Source organism: Mus caroli, unplaced genomic scaffold, assembly GCF_978045245.1.
Source record: "Mus caroli unplaced genomic scaffold, Mus_caroli_1 scaffold_12, whole genome shotgun sequence".
NCBI classification, from domain to species: Eukaryota; Metazoa; Chordata; class Mammalia; order Rodentia; family Muridae; genus Mus; species Mus caroli.
The window spans coordinates 15,922,277-15,939,513 of NW_028227267.1; the positions used below are offsets into that span (position 1 = coordinate 15,922,277).

Sequence of the window (17,237 nt, forward strand, 5' to 3'; positions counted from 1 at the left end):
GAGTGATATCTATACATGTATCAGTAAGGTGCACGAGAGAACTGGCTGGACAGCCTTTCTGTTGATTTTAACAGTCAGTCTAATGTTTGTGTGTGTATATGTGTGTGAGAGATTCTTAAAGCTTTTCTTGCTTTTAGAGCCTATAAGATAATGGCTACAGACCCATAACTGTGGGCCTAACTACCTACAGAATATTGTGTTTCCTTAGGTGATAGATACTCCTGCTTTAGAAGGAAGAATGGACAGCAAGGAGTGTTGTTGATCCCACAAAGTTTCCAACTAATGCCCTTACACCATTACTCTGTAGGCATAAAAGTGGTTTGTTTGTTTGTTTGTTATTAAGTAACTATTGGCTGTGCTGTAAAGTTATCCTTGCAATCAGCTGAATGTCTTTTTAAAAAATAATTTATTTTCATTTTATATTCATTGGCATTTTGCTTGCATGCATATCTGTGTGAGGGTATTGGATCCCCTGGAACTGAGATTACATATTGTAGCTGCCATGTGGGTACTGGGAATTGAACCCAGGTCCTCTGGAAGAGCACCCAGTGCTCTTAACCTCTAAACTATCTCTCTGGTCCCAGCTGGATGTCTTTGGAAATAACCTCTACATTGGCTTCAAGCTAGAGAACCACAGGGCACATCTTCCAGGCTTCCATTGTACAACCAGTAATGTCTCTGGAGAAGTAGAAGATATTGTTGCTTACAGTGATGGGTTGACTATTTGCCAAGTATAAGGCAGGATTAGGCCAGGAGATAGTGTTGAGGTATAGAAGGGGAAGTTCATTGTTTGGTATATATGAGGAAGAGTGTTCAGGCTGCCCAGAGATCTGCAGGTTGCCCAGACAGTCAACATTCTTGCCATATGGCTGGTGTGGACACTGGAGAGCAGGGCAGATGTTTAATAGGAATTGTTGGTTATGATTAAATCCTAAATAGCCACATACAGTCAAGACTGTGCTCAGAGGGAGATATTGAACCTTCTAAGACCTTCTTAGAGATAGGATCCTAGAAAGCAAAGCTTTGGAGAAAGAAATGAACGAGTCCCTTTGGTAAGTGTGGGAGCTAGGAATTACTTGGGCTAGATTCAGGATACTTGGATCCTTTTCTTTGATAGCTGCTGTCAGCACCTAACCTGAGTGACCTGTTGTCTTTGACATTGACTGAGGTGCCTAGCCAGTCCAGAGACTCAGTCTGCTCTAACTAAATCACTTGTGTTTCCCTGAAATCCAGCAGCACAGCAGAGCTGGGGGTCAGGGGGAGCTGCCTCTTACAAGCCCATCAATCATTGCCTATTGAGTCAGTTGTCCCCACAGAGAGGAAAGTCGGCATCAGAACCAAAGCTGTTCAGTGGTGCTGAATCAAAGCTCAAAAGCATCACCCCGCATCCGAAGTGGCTGTGGGTCTGTCTGTAAATACTAGGAGAAAAGACTTCCTTGGGTCTAATTCTAGCTCTCTCGGTTCTACAAAAGTAGATAAAATCTGTGGGAAAGATGAGTAAACACCATTAATTAAATGAGGTATTTATTCTTGGCTTAAATTAGAAAAATTACTTTAAGAGCAGAAAATCTCAATTAAAACAACCAGCCTGATTTTATTTTATTTTTCACTGTTCAGAAATGGGGAAGAGAGCAGGAGTAAAATAAATATATATTTAGGGATGACACCATCTTGGCATTTCCAAGCTTTCGTTTCTAAATATATTCTTTATCTGAGCTGTCTCCCAATACTTTTAATATAATTAAAAGCACATAATGAGTGCCAGACTTGTCAATTCCAACAACAAAGTGCTGAGTTTTGCAGTGAAACTGAGAGATCCATCTCCCACACATTGTAATGAATAGGTTCATAAAAGGAAAATAGTTTAATTACATTTTAGTTCATGGATTGTTAATAGGCTGGAGTATCTAAATTGAATAATGTGATTCTGGTAATAATTATGTGTAAATGAACTTGTTTAAATGATATTTTACAGCTTCTTTATAAAATTACAGCTAGAGGCAATCCAGTGATAGACAGACAAAGGCCATGCAAAAATTATCATAAACTATTAGCTTGTTTGCAAAGGGTTTTATGTTAATCTTTTAGTACTTAAAGCAATCTGCAATTAACATATCATGGGGAGCTGCCTCAGAGCAAAGGCATGCAAATTGAAGTGCTTAGATAAAAAGCCATTCATGTTGGGGGTGAAAGAGAGAGAGAGAAAGAAAGAAAAAGGAAAAAAAATCAAAGAAAGGGTGGTAAAGTGCTCAGAGGGTGCTGGTTGTATATCTGAGATTAGGGAGGTGTAATGACTGTATTATCTAACTATGGCTGTAATTAAAGTGTTTCTCTCGCACACATGACAATAGACACCACATTGATTTCAGGGTTTTAATTGTGAAAGTCATTTTATTTCAGGGCACAGGATAGGAATAGCTTGAATCAAAGGGCTAGAAGATTGCTTTGTTGATAATATGTGTTCAACAGCTGCCTGGCTGCTTAATACACAAGTGGGAGAAGGCAGCAAGAACCAGGGAAGTGCTGAGGATTGTGAGTCTCCTGCTGGCTGCCTTTCCTTTTAGGAAAAAGGCTGGGAGCTGGGTACTGAGTGTAAACAAACAGGCTTTCAAGCCTCACCCCTTCTTTCCTCCCTAACTTGGCAGAACAAAAGAAGTCTTCAAGGGCCCTGAACTAACTCCCCTTGCTGCGCCTGGGAAGCAGCAGAGCCTTATGCCAAGTCATAAAACCATCCTAGCTGGTGGGACTAGCACCTCGCTAATGGAGAACAAAGGTCTGTGTGGGGCTGTGGTGGCTAGGATCACACATACCCTCCTGACAGGCACAGTTGACTGGGAGATCAGGTGATTTACATTACATTACAGTTCTAGCCACAAAACTCTTGCACTCTCTTAGTTTGAGTTTAAGGGGTTGCTTATCAGAGTCTATATACAAATTCCAAGTGGGGAATTAAGTGAGGGAAAGAAAATCATGTCCAATTCCAGAGCAAAGGGAAAACTAGCAGGGAAGGGGGCTAACTCAGCCGGGACTTTCTGCAGTATCACATCCATCACATCCAGGGGTACTTTTTTTTTTTTTTTTTGTTAACAGTTCAAAGCACTGGTGAAACTAGTGAATTCTTTCCTTGCTACTCATCTGGAGAACAGCATATTTAAAAGTGTGACACTGCTCAATAATAGTAGACATGGTTTGCAAGTCAACTGATGCAGTTTAAAATGACCAGAAACCAAAATTTAGAATAAAATGATGATGATGATGGTGATGATGATGGTGGTGGTTTATTTAGTGAGTATTATCCTAAGCAGTACTCAGTTTGTTACTGACTCCTCATAACAGCATCAAGGATGTCCATGGAATGCTCTCCATTAAAAAATAAATAAACAAATGGTACTACTGATAATAACAAAGCTAATAATAAATAAAGGGAAACCAAGGCTCAGAGAGACCAAGAAAATTGCCCAAGGTTGCACATCTAATCAAGTGGCAGGTGAAAACAGAGGTGATCCTCAATCCTTTGGTAGTCTATAAAGTCCTAGAAGCCTATTCAGACTAGTGATTTATAAATAGAAAAATAAGAATATTATGAGAAAGCAGAATAATCTTCTTAAATATCTTGCTATGGAGATATATAGGGGGTCAGTTTTGGTGATGTGAACCTATACTCATAGCGGTCAAGAGGCTGAGACATGAGGATTGCTGTGTTCAAGATCACCTTTGGATATATAGCGTGTTCCAGTCTAGTCTGGGCTATCCAATGAGACCCTGTATTAAAGGAGGAGGTGGGGGAGAAGAGGAGGAGGAGGGAGGAGGAAGAGGAAAAGCAAAAGAGGGAGGGAGGCAGGGAGGTACAGAGTGAGGGAGGGATGGGGTGAAACTCACAGCTTCGTGATTTCTTCATTCGTGGGATTCCTTGTTGATGCAAAACCAATATCTGCAAACCAATCCAATAGATGCCATCATTCCAAAGGAATATGCTATCTGATGCAGTTCAGATACAGTCAGCCTATTTTCCAGTTTCAAACTCCTGGCCGGCCTGACCTTGTGCTTGGGACTTTTAGTCATCTCTGTCTGCCAGCTCATTCCAGGTTGCATTCTTGCATGCATGATCTGAGATTTCCCCATGAAAAAGAAGCCTACACAACCTTGGCTCTAACATGTTTTTAGCAGAAGAAATCTTGGTTTAAATTGCGTCTTCTAATGATCGTGAATAGGTAATGCGATGATGACATCAACATGGCCAAAATGCATGTAGAAGATCGACTATCCTAGGTTTCTCTCATTGTCCACTGAAGTGCAGGAGGGCTGGTGAGCCCTAAGGTTCTGGTCATGCAGTTAGGGAGTGCCCTGGGGAATGACCTCAGCACTCTGGCTTTCCATGTGGCATCACAAGGAAGGAAAGACAGACTTTCTTCCGGGACCAGGACACTTGCCACTCACAAGCTTCGTGACCTAACACACATGTTCCCTTATCTATAAAAACAAAACAAAAGAATTAACATCGCAGACAGTTGGGATGGTTCAATGTAGTAATGTTTATAAAATTCTTATGTAGAGTGTGATGTAAGACTATGCTTGATCAGTGATAGATTTATTATAGTAATTTATGCCATTGGCTTTCTAGAACTACTATAATGAAGTACCACCATATGAGAATGAATTCTTTTATATTTCTAGAAGTCAAAATGGTGTCAGCAGGGCTCTGCTACTTCGCAGACTATCTAGATCAGTGGCTAGATCAACCTGTGGCAAATTCTATTTCCAAAAATATTTACATTATGATTCATAACAGTAACAAAATCACAGTTATAAAGAAGCATCAAAATAATGTAATGATTGGATGGTTACTACAACCTGAGAAACCATATGAAAGGGTCATAGCATTAGGAAGGGTGAGAGCCATGTTTTAGATAAATCTTACTTAGCTTCTAGGCATTGCCTAATTCAAGCACTACACCATTGTCTGCATCTCTTACCACATGCCCGCCCTGCATCTCTTACTATCTGCCTGTCTTTTCCTTGGATATCTCTTCCCATGGTACTCTTTGATTTGTGCTTTCACATCATCTTACAAGGACAATTGTCGCGAGCTGGGGAGCAAGTTCAGTCAGTAAAGTGCTTGCTGTTATAAAAGAGAAAGAAATAAAAGTATGTTATTTGGGGGTGTCACAGGTGAGATGTGGGGGAAGGGGGTGTCTCAGCGGTCCCATGTCAAGGCATCCCTTTCCCCTGAGGGACCAGCCACAGGATGGTATAGTATAGAATAGAGTTTATTTAGGGCATGGGGAGGGGAGTTAAGAGGGTAGTAGAGGCAGAGAAAGGCAGAGAGAGAAGTAGAGGCTAGCCATGAACATGTGGAGAGAGAGGAGATAGGAATGGGTAAAGAGGGGGAACAAGGAGGAAAGAGGCAAAGAAGAGAAGCAGGAGTAAGAGAGAGAGAGAGAGAGAGAGGAGGGGGCAAGCATCCCCTTTTATAGTGAGCCAGGCCTACCTGGCTGTTGCCAGGTAACTGTGGGGAGAAGCATACCTGGCTGTTGCCAAGTAACTGTGGGGATGGAGCAAAGACAGAATACCAACATTTGCCATTGTAATCATGAGGACCTGAGTTCAATCCCCAGAATGCACATTAAAAAAATCTAAATATAGTGTTATGTGCTAATAATGCCAACACTAAGCATGGAGACCCACTCCAGGCCACTGAGGGCTGTTGTTTCCAAAACCAAGGTGGATAGCACCTATGGAATCACTCTAAGGTTGTCTCTCAGCTTCTACATTTAATGACATATATGTGCATATGTGCACTCACACCTGTAGAGAAACACATTCACACACAGACATACATGGGACACACAGAGACATACACATACACACACATGTACACACACATACATGAGCACACCCATCACATTGGATTAAGGAGCCCAATCTCTAGTATAATTTTATCTTGAACCCTTGTATCTGCTGTGATTATTTCCAAATGAGCTCAGACTTTCAGGCACTGAAGGTTAGTATTATCCTGCCTTCTAAGGGGATACAGTTCAACCTATAACAATTAGGGACCTTTGCAGCACAAAGTCATCTGCATGACTAGACCCGGGGCTATTTGTGTTCCATGTCTTATGGGGCAAAGCCTTAGCCTGTCATCATACAGGTGTGTATGCTCTGTGGAATTGAGTGAGGGGCAAATCAGCAATTCTCCTGTATTTCAGTCCAGAGAAAACAAGTGAGTCTTAAGCCTTTGCTGAGAGCCTTGGAATAGAGAAGAGGGAAGATATCTCTAAGCAGCATTGGGCATACTGCTTAGAGGTAGATGGTTCAATGCTTTTCACAACCTCTCAGCCAAGTCCACATCAGTAGACAACCAGGGTCCCCCCATCCCTAGAATGGACAAAATGTTTATTTAGCAGTTCTTAATTGAGTTGATATTTACTTATGATGGTAAGCAGATGACTAATTTATTGCTGAGTTCAAGGAGTCAGACAGTGAGGAGATCATTATGAAAAGAAATTAGAATTGAGTTCTCTGCACATAATGACATCGGGCTTGGTAACAAATACTATTACATTGTGTCCAGAACTTATTTAAATGTATTGGCCTTTTCTCTCACATTTAGTAGTGGGTGGCTATAGGTTAAGTTGACACCTGCTAACTCTTTTGGTCCTTGAAAGGGAGGCCTGGGAGATAGGCATGATTGTGTCCTTTCATATTTGGAGATGGTAGCAAGATTAGGAACAATTATGTCATTACAGAAATACTTGCGAGTAAGGAAGTTCTAAATTTCAATCATGCTATGAAATTTCTTTATAAGTCAGAAATTTAGGGACTCTGTCTCTCTAAACTATGTGGCTCTGGGCCTCTTGGAAAGTTTATCGTGGCTCAAGCCTTTCTTGAGAATGCCTATAAAGAAAAGTCAGGAAGTGACATGGCATTGTGATGAGAATAGGAGTTGTGGCATAAGACAGCACTTGCTCCCATCCCAGCTGTGATGGGCAGGGGGGAGGGCCTCTAACAGGAGCCTATCCTTACCCTGGAGCCTGGGAGTATGAGTTGATTCTGAAAACAAGTCTGCAGATATATATAACAAAGGAGCATAGGTTGACATAGCCTTTCTCTCTCTCTCTCTCTCTCTCTCTCTCTCTCTCTGTGTGTGTGTGTACAGATATGTGTGTACATTGCATGCATGTGTATCTGTGTACCGTTTGCATGTTTGTTGCCTGTGGAGGCACCCCAGAGTTAGAGTCACACACATCTATGAGTTACCAAGTGGGTGATGGGATCAAACACTGTTCCTCTTGAGCAGCAACTGGTGCTCTTAACCACTGAGCCATCTCCCTAGTCTGGTTTACTGCAATCTGGCACAATAGGCCAAGAGGGAAAACACTCCAGTCACAGGTCTGTGACTGAAGCTCAGTGATAGAAGCTTGTGGGCTCAATCCTTTGCTCTGAGGAAAGCAATGTAAAATAAAAACACAAACACCAACAACACCAGCTAGACAACACATTCCTTCTCTGTTTCTGGGCAAGTCTCTTAATGTTTCTAAGCAAGCTTTCTCATCTGCAAAATTTTGCTTATTGCATGCATCTCTCAGCATCATGAGGATCAGATTTCTGAAGAAGTCTTGGGAACTTACAAAGCTCAGTGCTTGGTGCATGATCGACGTGTAACACGCATTAGATTCTTTCTTCCGTTGTCACCTCCCACCCTTTCCCCACATGACGTTTCGGCTTGAAGTCTCTTTCATCTTCTACGCCTCCTGAAATGTCTGCAAAAGCAGCAGCCCTCCCCTGAAGAATGTTCTGTTCTTCAGGGGCTGATCTTACTGACTGTCAAATTACAAGAGATGGCATGGTACAGCTGGTGTTTTTAAGGCACTTGGGCGAGAGCCATGTGGATGTTATATTTATTTATTTATTTATTTATTTTCCAATGTGGTTTGTAGAATGTGGTCCTAAGGCAAAACAACGGAAGTCCACATTGGACCCACAGCATGGCTGGCCAGCTGGGGCATGTTTCCATCACACAAGGAGGTCTCGGTACATTCTCAGCTACAACGAAGAGCCAGCACATGGGAAAGTAGTACACACGATACTCTTGGGCTACAGGAAGACAATGAAGTCAAAGATTATTTGCTGCATGTGTTGGACTCATTGAATTTAGACCTTAAGAGTCTGAACTCTTTATATCCAGCCCCCCATAGGTGGAAATGGCTGGATTAGAACTCACAACATGACCCACTCAAATGTCTTTTCTTCTTCTGAGGCATCAGGAAGAGAGAACATTCACAAGAAAACCAGTCAAGGAACAAAGTTGATTTCTGTCACACATGGCTTTGTGACCCCAGGCCAGACATTCACTTTCTTAGAGGTGTTGTACATGGAGTAGTTGAGAAGATCGTTTCGTCGTTAACTTTGCATCACTTTAGGGGGAGTCAACATGATCTCCATGAGCTTGACTCACATCTGTCTGCCATGACTCCTGAAGGTAGGAGAACTGTGGCGGAACAGGGATGTGGCATGCCTCTCCTATGTACACCTAGGACATTCAGTAGTCACCAAGAGAAAAGTGAGAGACCTCCTAAAGGTCCTGAAGTTTCTATGGCACGGTTCTTCGGAGTTGTCTGTGTCTTTGACATACTTGCCATCTTCAATGGCACTGGGAAGTCACAGTCTAATAAAAACAAGCAGAGAAGCCCCTGGGCATATGATGACTGTGTTATGATGCATTAGCATTCTGCCATAAGCATAAAATACCTGAGGTAGGTTACTTTTAAAGAGAAAAAGTTTGCTTTGGCAAACAGTTTTAGAAATTCCAATTCATAGTGTGTTGGCCCCAATACTTTGAGTCTACAGTGAGTAGAGAAGGTACTGGAAACAAATGGCTTCTTAAGAGCTAGAGTATACAAAGTGTTCCCCTTGAGGGCACAGTCGCCTAATGTCTTCCTCCTCATCCTCCCTCACTTCCTAAAGATTCTACCATTCTCTGGTAGTGGCTTCCTGGGAACCAAGACGTTCCTGTATGAGCTTTAGTGAACTTTGAATGCTGTCTTTAGGACATTAGGCTCCCACCCCCACACCCTTTGATTTTCTTGTTTGTATACTTCATATTTTACCAACTCCTGGCACTAATGTTTTATTACTAGCAAGAGAGAATGAAATAGGTGCTTGAAAAGCACCTGAGAACCCCATCCCCACCAAGAAACAGCTCCTTAAAATTCTATTATGGAGAAGAACTTTATCCTCATTTCATACACCCTAAGGCCCGAAGAGACTCGGCAGATTGGCTGGAGTCACTACCATAAAGAAGGACTAGGATTTGAGACCATCTCTGCCTCAAGGCCAGGGACTTCTTCACCTGTGGATTTATTGCTATCAGTAGGTGTGTGTTATATACAAGACACTGGGCTAATATGGAGCAGCAATGGAGGCCTGAGAGAAGGAAGTAAATAGGTTACATCTTATCTTTTAAACTTCCCATCTCATCAGGCAAATGAAGGTAACATAAAAACAACACATAAACTAGTAATTTCACCAACATCATATTTAAAGATATGATAATAACAGTTCACACCCACTGTGCAGTTAGTGTGTACCATGTAATAAAGATGGAATAATCATTGTCTACACCATGATCATGCATCCATATGCTACAGATGAGGAAACAGAAGCACAGAAAGATCTGGGAGTTTGACTAAAGTCTATACTCTGATGCTTTAATACCAATGTTCTTATCTACCAAATAAGGCAACTCCAGGCCCAGCTGAGGCTCACCAGGAAGAGATATAGAGTTCTCTAGTAGCCACAAAAAGGAACCAGAACTTGAAAGCCCAGAAGGGAGTTGGTATCCCATGGGGCTGTTTTCTGGGAGTGTGAGACAGGACCTCACTGGAGTATTAAAGCTTTTCTGGTATACCTAATCGCTATTTTCTTAGTTAACAGCATTTGTTGTTTTTTTTCCCCCCAAGGATGCATTTTAACCTCCTGAGAATTCCCTTTGAAATGACAGGGCCACTGAAGTTATTTTGGGGGGCATATCTTCTGGTGGGAAGCAGAGCTTGAAACTGGGGATGCAGGGAGAGTCTTTCCAATCCACAGCTGATTGTGGACCAGGGATGGGATCTGAGGCTGTTGGGTCCTGCAGCCTTTCCCAGAGACCACATAGGAATGAGCACAGCTGACTCATGGCCTTGCACCCTCCAAGCTGCCATTAATTTTTCAAAGAAGAACCCTGCCAACTTTACTGACCCTGAAAAGGGTATATGGAACTGAAGCAAGAAGGCTTGAAGGAAGAGGTGATGCTGTTCTTTTCTGGTCATGTAGGCACCCACAATCCTTATGATTAGAGAGACTGAATGACTTTGGAGTAATAATTGAGTGTAAAGTTGGGATATGATGGGAAACACAGAGGAACAGGCCACAAACAGCAGAACTGAGAAAGGCTTAGAAGGAATCTGGTCACAGATTGCAGTTGGGTCTGGTAGCTGCGTAGTTTAAACAAGATGATGAATGTCAAAATCCCTGACAAGGGCATGCATTCTGCAGGTTACCCGTTCAGCATGGGAATAGTTTTAACTCCTCAAGTCTGCAGATAAGAAAACTGAACGCAAGAAAACAGACCCAAATGATTTATGTAAATGGCAGTTCTCAGAGTAGGAACACCAAAACACATTTTCTGATTTCTAATTTGATATCTCAGAGCTAAGATGTGCTAAAAGCCAGATTACCCTATCTTTAAGAGAAGAAAATAGAATCTTAGGACTTCCCTGATTTGAATTTGGGATTAAAGCCGTTTCGCTAACATTGGAGGAGCTGTTTGGCTTATAATCATGAAATCTATGGGGTGGGGGTTGGCTCATTGGGTTTAAGGGTGGCTTTTCAGATCCCAGAGCCATTGTGACAGCAGTAGCAGTAACAACAACAAAATTTGCTGTTTGGAAAGTAACTATATCCTTCTGGACTATTAGGAATGAACAAAACCTAGATTTGCTAGCTAGAAAAAACATGCTAGGAATTCATTCGTAGCATGACTGACTATTTAATATAGACACATTCCATCTGAGTACATGCATGTCTCTTTGAAATGTGACCATAACATTCTCTCTGTTGAGTAGAAATTTTTAACCACCTTGTGGGTTAAAAACTTTGGGTTTGACCTGGTGACATGGTTTCCTCCTTAGGGTGTTAGCGGACATGACTTGCAGAGATATAGCGAGCACTTGCATGTTGGACCCTGTTTTCCCTCCTCACACCACAGAATGGCTATGTAGAGAGATGAGGCATTCCACCCCAGACCAGGTAGCCCAATGTGATTCTGACAGTAGACACATAGATTATGTCGGATGAGTCTTGAGGACTTTCCACCTGAGTGGAGCCCACTACTTTCTGACCAAAACTCCCATGAAACAGATTTGACAATGTCTGTTCTATGCTGTGAAGTCTTGTGCGCTTTCATTTTACACAGCTATAGGCAACTCCTACCCCTTGTAATTTTTTCTCAACACATCTCAGATGTTAGTTCAACCCTTCAAAAGTATTCAGTAACAATTTTAATCTAGGCTTTTTAAAATTCACTTTGGCCTGGGGAGGAGGAGGAGTGAGAACTTTTGGAAGATATTTTGGGGAATGTTTTCTCTTAAACTATTTTTTCCCTTACTCTCATTTTAAGTGTTTCTCTATTTCTACCCACGGAGTCTAAACTGTGTTTGCTTGCCCTTTAAGTTGGACTTAGTAGTTGTATGTGTTACTTCTATTGTGACCAGACACCCAGTAGAATCAACTTAAGGGAGGAAGGAGTCATGTGGTTCTCAGGTTAAGAGGATACAGTCCTTCATGATAGGGAAGTCATCTTTGAATTCATGGTAGCAAGCGCATGCAGAGGAAATCCACATCTCAGCAGACCCAGAAACAGAGCATTCAAAAGGAAGCAGAGAGGCCCTGGAACCTTCAATGTCTATCTCTATGACCCTATATGTGCTAAGTAGGCCTTATGTCCAGAAGTTCCCATGATCATCTATATCTGTATCATCAGCTAGGAAACACTAAGCAGACAGTTCGTCTTCCAAGTGTGATGGCAGTCATACTGAGCCTTTACTCACTTGCTCTGGGATGCATTTTTGGGCCCTCTCCTGCATGATTCTGTGTGTCTCAGAAAGTGCCCTCATTGGTTAGAATCCTCTGCCAACTAGAGTCTAGTTCCAATTCACTAGTTCACAGAATGGCAATGAGAAGTTACTTGTAAGAAGGCAGAAAGAAGCAGAGATTCTTTACCATGTCTCCCTGCATCCAAGAACAGAGGCTATGCCTCTTCTGTGGCCATGTCTCTCCTCAGAAGCCCCTCCACGGGTCTGTCCTTCATGGTGAACCATGACTCCCAGACTCTTTTGATGCTGTCTCTTTCCTTAGTTCATTGAGTATAGTGGTAGAAGTTACTTTTCAGATCTAACGTTCACCTTACAGTGAACCAACATTGGCCTTTACTAAGAAGCCCAAGCACAAGGTTTCTATTACATGCAGAAGAATCAGGTTTCCTCGGATCATGGCAAAGAACACATGAGGACAGATCCTTAGGAATCCATTTTGGTTTTTTTGTTTTTTGGGTTTTTTTGTTTTTTTTGACCAGGCCCAGAGAGTTTCTGGAATGGATTTGCCCAGTAGTTTAAGGCAATGGCTCTCAACTAGGGAAAACCTTTGGCATCCTCAATGTCTATTTAATGATCTCTGAAGATGTCTGTGTTATAGATATTTGTGTGTTCCTGTGTATGTATGTGCAGTTGGGTGTATGCGTGCATGCATATGTGCAGGCCAGAGGTCTGCATTGTCATCTTCTTTGACATCCACCTTTTTTTTTTTTTCCAAGACAGAGTCTTTCACTGAACCTGATACTCACTCATTCCACTGATAGTGGAACAAACATTTTCAGGGATCCCCTATTTTGGGTCACGTGACTAAAATGACAGATGTGCCACCGTGCTCAGCTTTTATGTGCAAGCTATGCTGTAGCTCAGGTCTACATGCCTGAGTGCCAGGCCTGATACCTGCTGAGCTCTCTTCCCAGTCCCTTGAAGACATTGAAAAATGCATTTTCTTGAAGCAGATGTGTGCTTACCTTATACACAAGGCTTTAGCTAAGGATCTGTGATCTCTCAGAAGGCTCTCAGAAGAGTTCTCAGAAGAAAGGAATTCTGAAGTGCAAAGTATTAAACATGGAGACTGAGATGCCTTGATCTACAAAATCAATTTGAGTTCTCCTGCAGTAACACTGCCCCACCCCAGGCTTCTTTCTCAAGATCAAGTACCCTTTTTAGAGTACTCAAATTTTCTCTTTATGCCCTAAAAGATGTCTCTTCAAGCTTGGGCAGCAATTAATTTCTGATTTTGTACTTTTGTAACCCAGTTTCTTATGTTCAGATTGCTAAGAGGTAGCTTGACACTGGAGGAAGAACCTGGGGCAAGAAGGTAAGGTCAGATCGACCTCAAGAGAGCTGGATTTTCAGAAATGATAGGCTAGCTTTAGCTTTTTTCTATGCACCCTAAAGAAGTTCATGGCATCTCCACTGATTAAGAACTCTGTTTCTAAAGTTCTCCTGGCAAAAGGACATCTCTGCTCCAGCTAATGCTGATGGTGCTATTATCCTTGGCTTGAGAACAGAGTGAGCATGTGTGGATGGGCCTGCGATGTTTTATAGGACACTGGCTATAACTTTTTATGTCATACCACCCACTCACAGCAACCCCATCCCCTGGAGCACTAAATGCCTTTCTTATCACCAATATTTGATGAGAAAATGCTGTTGGGTGTCTTCCTCCAAGTAGACAAGAAATCTAACCATGTTCCTTGCAGCCTAGTGTTCTGTTCACAAGATCTGATTTGTTTTTCTCACCCTAAATTTATAGACAGTTCCAAGGAAGCACATCCTGTTTGCTGTCTGGAGCAGCAGGAGAGTGAGGGAAAGAGTGATTTAGGGAGTTTGTTTTTCTCAAGACTTCCTCGAGCTGCTTTATGGCTTTACAAAAACCGCTGATCTATTCCTCCCTAATTTTATGAGCAAATTGTTCTTTCTTTTCTGATTTTTTTTCCCCCACTGAGTTTTCTTGGCCGACCCAGGCACCAATTATCAGAACTCCCCGAGCATAGGTGGATCCTCCCTAACATGTGTATAGCTGTAAACATATTGACCCCAGACAATGAGGCTCAGGCTGTAGGCTCAGGCAAAGTCCTGGCTTAACAATATGACTTCAGGTGAGAATGCCAGCGTGGAATTATTTTTTTTTCCTGGTGACCAACAAGTATCTGTGGTGGTTTAACAGTAGTGCAGAGCACCCCTGGAGCCTGTGTCCCCAAAACCTGGCTTAGTAGGGTGGTGGCACTGAGCCAAAGCTTCATTCATTCACAGCTTTCTTTATGGACAAGTGCTAAGAAGGAAGCCGTCACCCAAGAGAAAGTTGTCCTTCACATTCGTGAGGAGATGGATAATCATGAATAATTAGAGACAAAGATCCAGTTACAGAAAGGAGTGAGAGGCAGTGCAGAGTGTTCCTCCTTTATAGATGTTTGCCTGGGTTGGACCATTTAATTACCTTTACTAGGTGACAATGCAGCCTTTTAGATAAGATCAGCCAAAATGCTGTTGAGAGTGAGTCCTGGCTCATTTAAACCCCTCTTGCTTTTAGGGTCAATCATATATTTCCCTTGCAATCCAGTTGTGTCTGGTTTTTCTAACAAGGGATCTCTTGCTGAGCCATCCTTGTTTAGCTTCCTGTAGTAAGATACTCTGATTCCTGGATGTTCCAACAGCTCAGCAGGATAAAAACAAACTTGAGGGAAAAAACCAAACCATCACCTGGACACTATTTATGTGTGCAGCTGTTGATTAAGGCTTTGGTTATTTAAGCTGGTACCAATGACTCTGTGGGCACAATGACTTACAGAGGTCACCACACTGCAAGTTCACAATAAATGCTGGTAAATTAAATATATTAGAGTATCTATGTGCTTTACACTTTTATTTTTAAGCAATGGGGTTTATGGCACAATATAGGCACAGTGGATTTCAAGACTGACCTTAAAGAAAAATACTGACAGAACTTTGGAGATCTACACTATAGTAGAAAAGGAGTGTGTGTGTGTGTGTGTGTGTGTGTGTTGGGGGGGGGGGTCCATTCCTCACTCCGAGAAGGTTTCAAAGCTTTTCTTTGGAAGGTTTAAATTTAAGCTTGAAGAAGTGGGGCTGAGGCCCCATTCTTGTCTGGTGGCCATTCTTTCTGATGAATAAATGTGAAGAGTGCTTTGAATCTGGTTTTCCCTCTGATAAGGAATTTTTTTCCATGCTGTCTTTTCTTTGCACCTGAAGGAGCACCGAGGGTAAAAAATAGAGGCCTGTTTCCTGTTCCTAACTGGAGCCCTCAGAAGGCTGTCAGAGGAGAGCAGCAACTCTGTGGGATTTATGCCTGGGACCTGTCAGAGTAAAATGATCATAGCAAGCCCTCTCTGCCATCAATCACAGAGGGACTGGGATGGCAAGGACAGGCATTTTTCAAATTTCTTTACTGTGCATATTTAGTTTTGTGCCTGGAGGAGGTCTAACTCCTTTGAACCATTCTTGGAGATTTTTTTTTTTTTCCCATTAGATGGCAGCTCTGAGAACTACTTAATCTCACCAAAGTGCTTCTCTCATTGGCCAGCTGAGAAAAACAGCCAGGGGGTAAATGGGGGCAAGGTGGCAGGGATAATCCATGGATAAGTTCAGAGAGGAAAGATTTGGGGTTCAGAGCATGGTGGCTCCAACATCGGGGCTGTGGCACTATGCTGTCTGCCTAAGGCTTCCTTCTTCCTCATTTCAGTGTCACATGGTTGTTTAGTAACAAGAACACAGAGCTGACACTGCTGTTCTTATCACTGGGAGAATTCTTCTGTCCCAAACAGCTGTTTCCCACATTTGTCAAGGCAGAGTTTGAAGGGAAGTGGGGTGGCCATTCCTTCCTGCCCATCAGAGAGGTCTGTTTGGTCATGATAACATTCAAGGAGTGCATTTATCCATCTTGCTACTGAAGGTGAAAGGCTAGGGTCACAAAGAGAAAAGACAAGAAGAAACCTGTTGGAAAGGTTTATAAATCCTGCCAGGAGTGCTCTAAACAAGAAAAGGAGCCTGTGGCTGGATGTGTAAAGTCTTGCCACATTGATAGGGACCTGATTCTCCAGACCTAGGAAGCCATCCTTGTAAACAGAGAACTGTTGCTTGAATCCGGTCTGCTTTGGCTTAAAGTCTGAGAAACACATTGCCTTCAAAGTGAATTCTTAGGTGTCACTTCCCATAAGTTATGGCAGAAGATTACAAAGCTACTGATATAACATATTAGTTTGATAGACAGAATTATACCCCCAATGCTTCCTGCTCTCCCCAATGACGCACAGTAACGAGTGTGTCTTGGCAGCTGCCTTGATTTACCACCAGTCTGGGAGGCCAACCGGGAGAAGGAACATTCACATGGATGCAGGGCCTGAGACTGGCCCCAAGCCTAGTTTATAAAGCTGCCCTGTAATTCACCACAAATGTGTCACCATTAAAAGAGGAAAAAAGGATTGCAGATAATAAATACACTCTAATTTATTAGCTAACAACAAAGAGATCAGAGCCAGTTGTGATGTGATTGTTTGACATAATATTGTCAAGGAAAAAAAAGCTAAGTTGACCGGAGAGGTAAATTACACATTCAAGCAGATACATCAACTCTTGGCTTGTCACAAGCCCAACTAAGCAAAACACCAAACTGAGGAGAGAGCTGGCAGTGCTCAGTGCTATTTATCTCTAAAGGAGACATATTCAAGAGCCAGTGAAATAAGACATACTTCTTTTGGACTTGGTCAGAGGCCAGATTTTAACTGTTATAAATTAAATGTTTTGTGAACGAATTTGGCAATTCTCCTTGCTTTTGTCCTGATGGGGAGATGAGCAAGCCTGCTGTTTGTTTGATGCTGATGGTTTGGACAGCTGGGGTGTGGGCTTCTATAGTTGGGTGTTGGGAGGATTCGCAAATTCCTGTAATTAAAGCATGAAGCACAGAACAGTTCTGGAATGTGGTTCTTTGAAAACTTGGTGGCATGGAAATTGTCACCCTTTTTGCTGTGGCTTCCTCCTCTGTACTTTGATGTAATCACCTGGGATGCCAGCCCCAGATGCAGGTTGAGAGTGGAGTTGTGAGACTTTACTTAGAAGAAGTGTCTGTCTCTCATTCCACTCATGATC

The 17,237-nt window shown here is 42.4% G+C and overlaps 1 protein-coding gene and 1 long non-coding RNA gene across 4 annotated transcripts in view; one reads left to right on the forward strand and one right to left on the reverse strand.

Moving 5' to 3' along the window:
• Window positions 1–17,237, forward strand: part of Lrmda (leucine rich melanocyte differentiation associated) — a 1,040,878-nt gene that overhangs the window by 738,577 nt on the left and 285,064 nt on the right. The window lies entirely within an intron of this gene.
• The window catches only part of LOC115029250 (uncharacterized), a 42,353-nt gene that overhangs the window by 13,482 nt on the left and 11,634 nt on the right, over window positions 1–17,237 (reverse strand). For all 3 annotated transcript variants that reach the window (XR_003834823.2, XR_003834825.2, XR_003834824.2), the window contains exon 2: window positions 3,880–4,470. This is a non-coding gene — a long non-coding RNA (uncharacterized LOC115029250). The remainder of the gene's footprint in view (window positions 1–3,879; window positions 4,471–17,237) is intronic.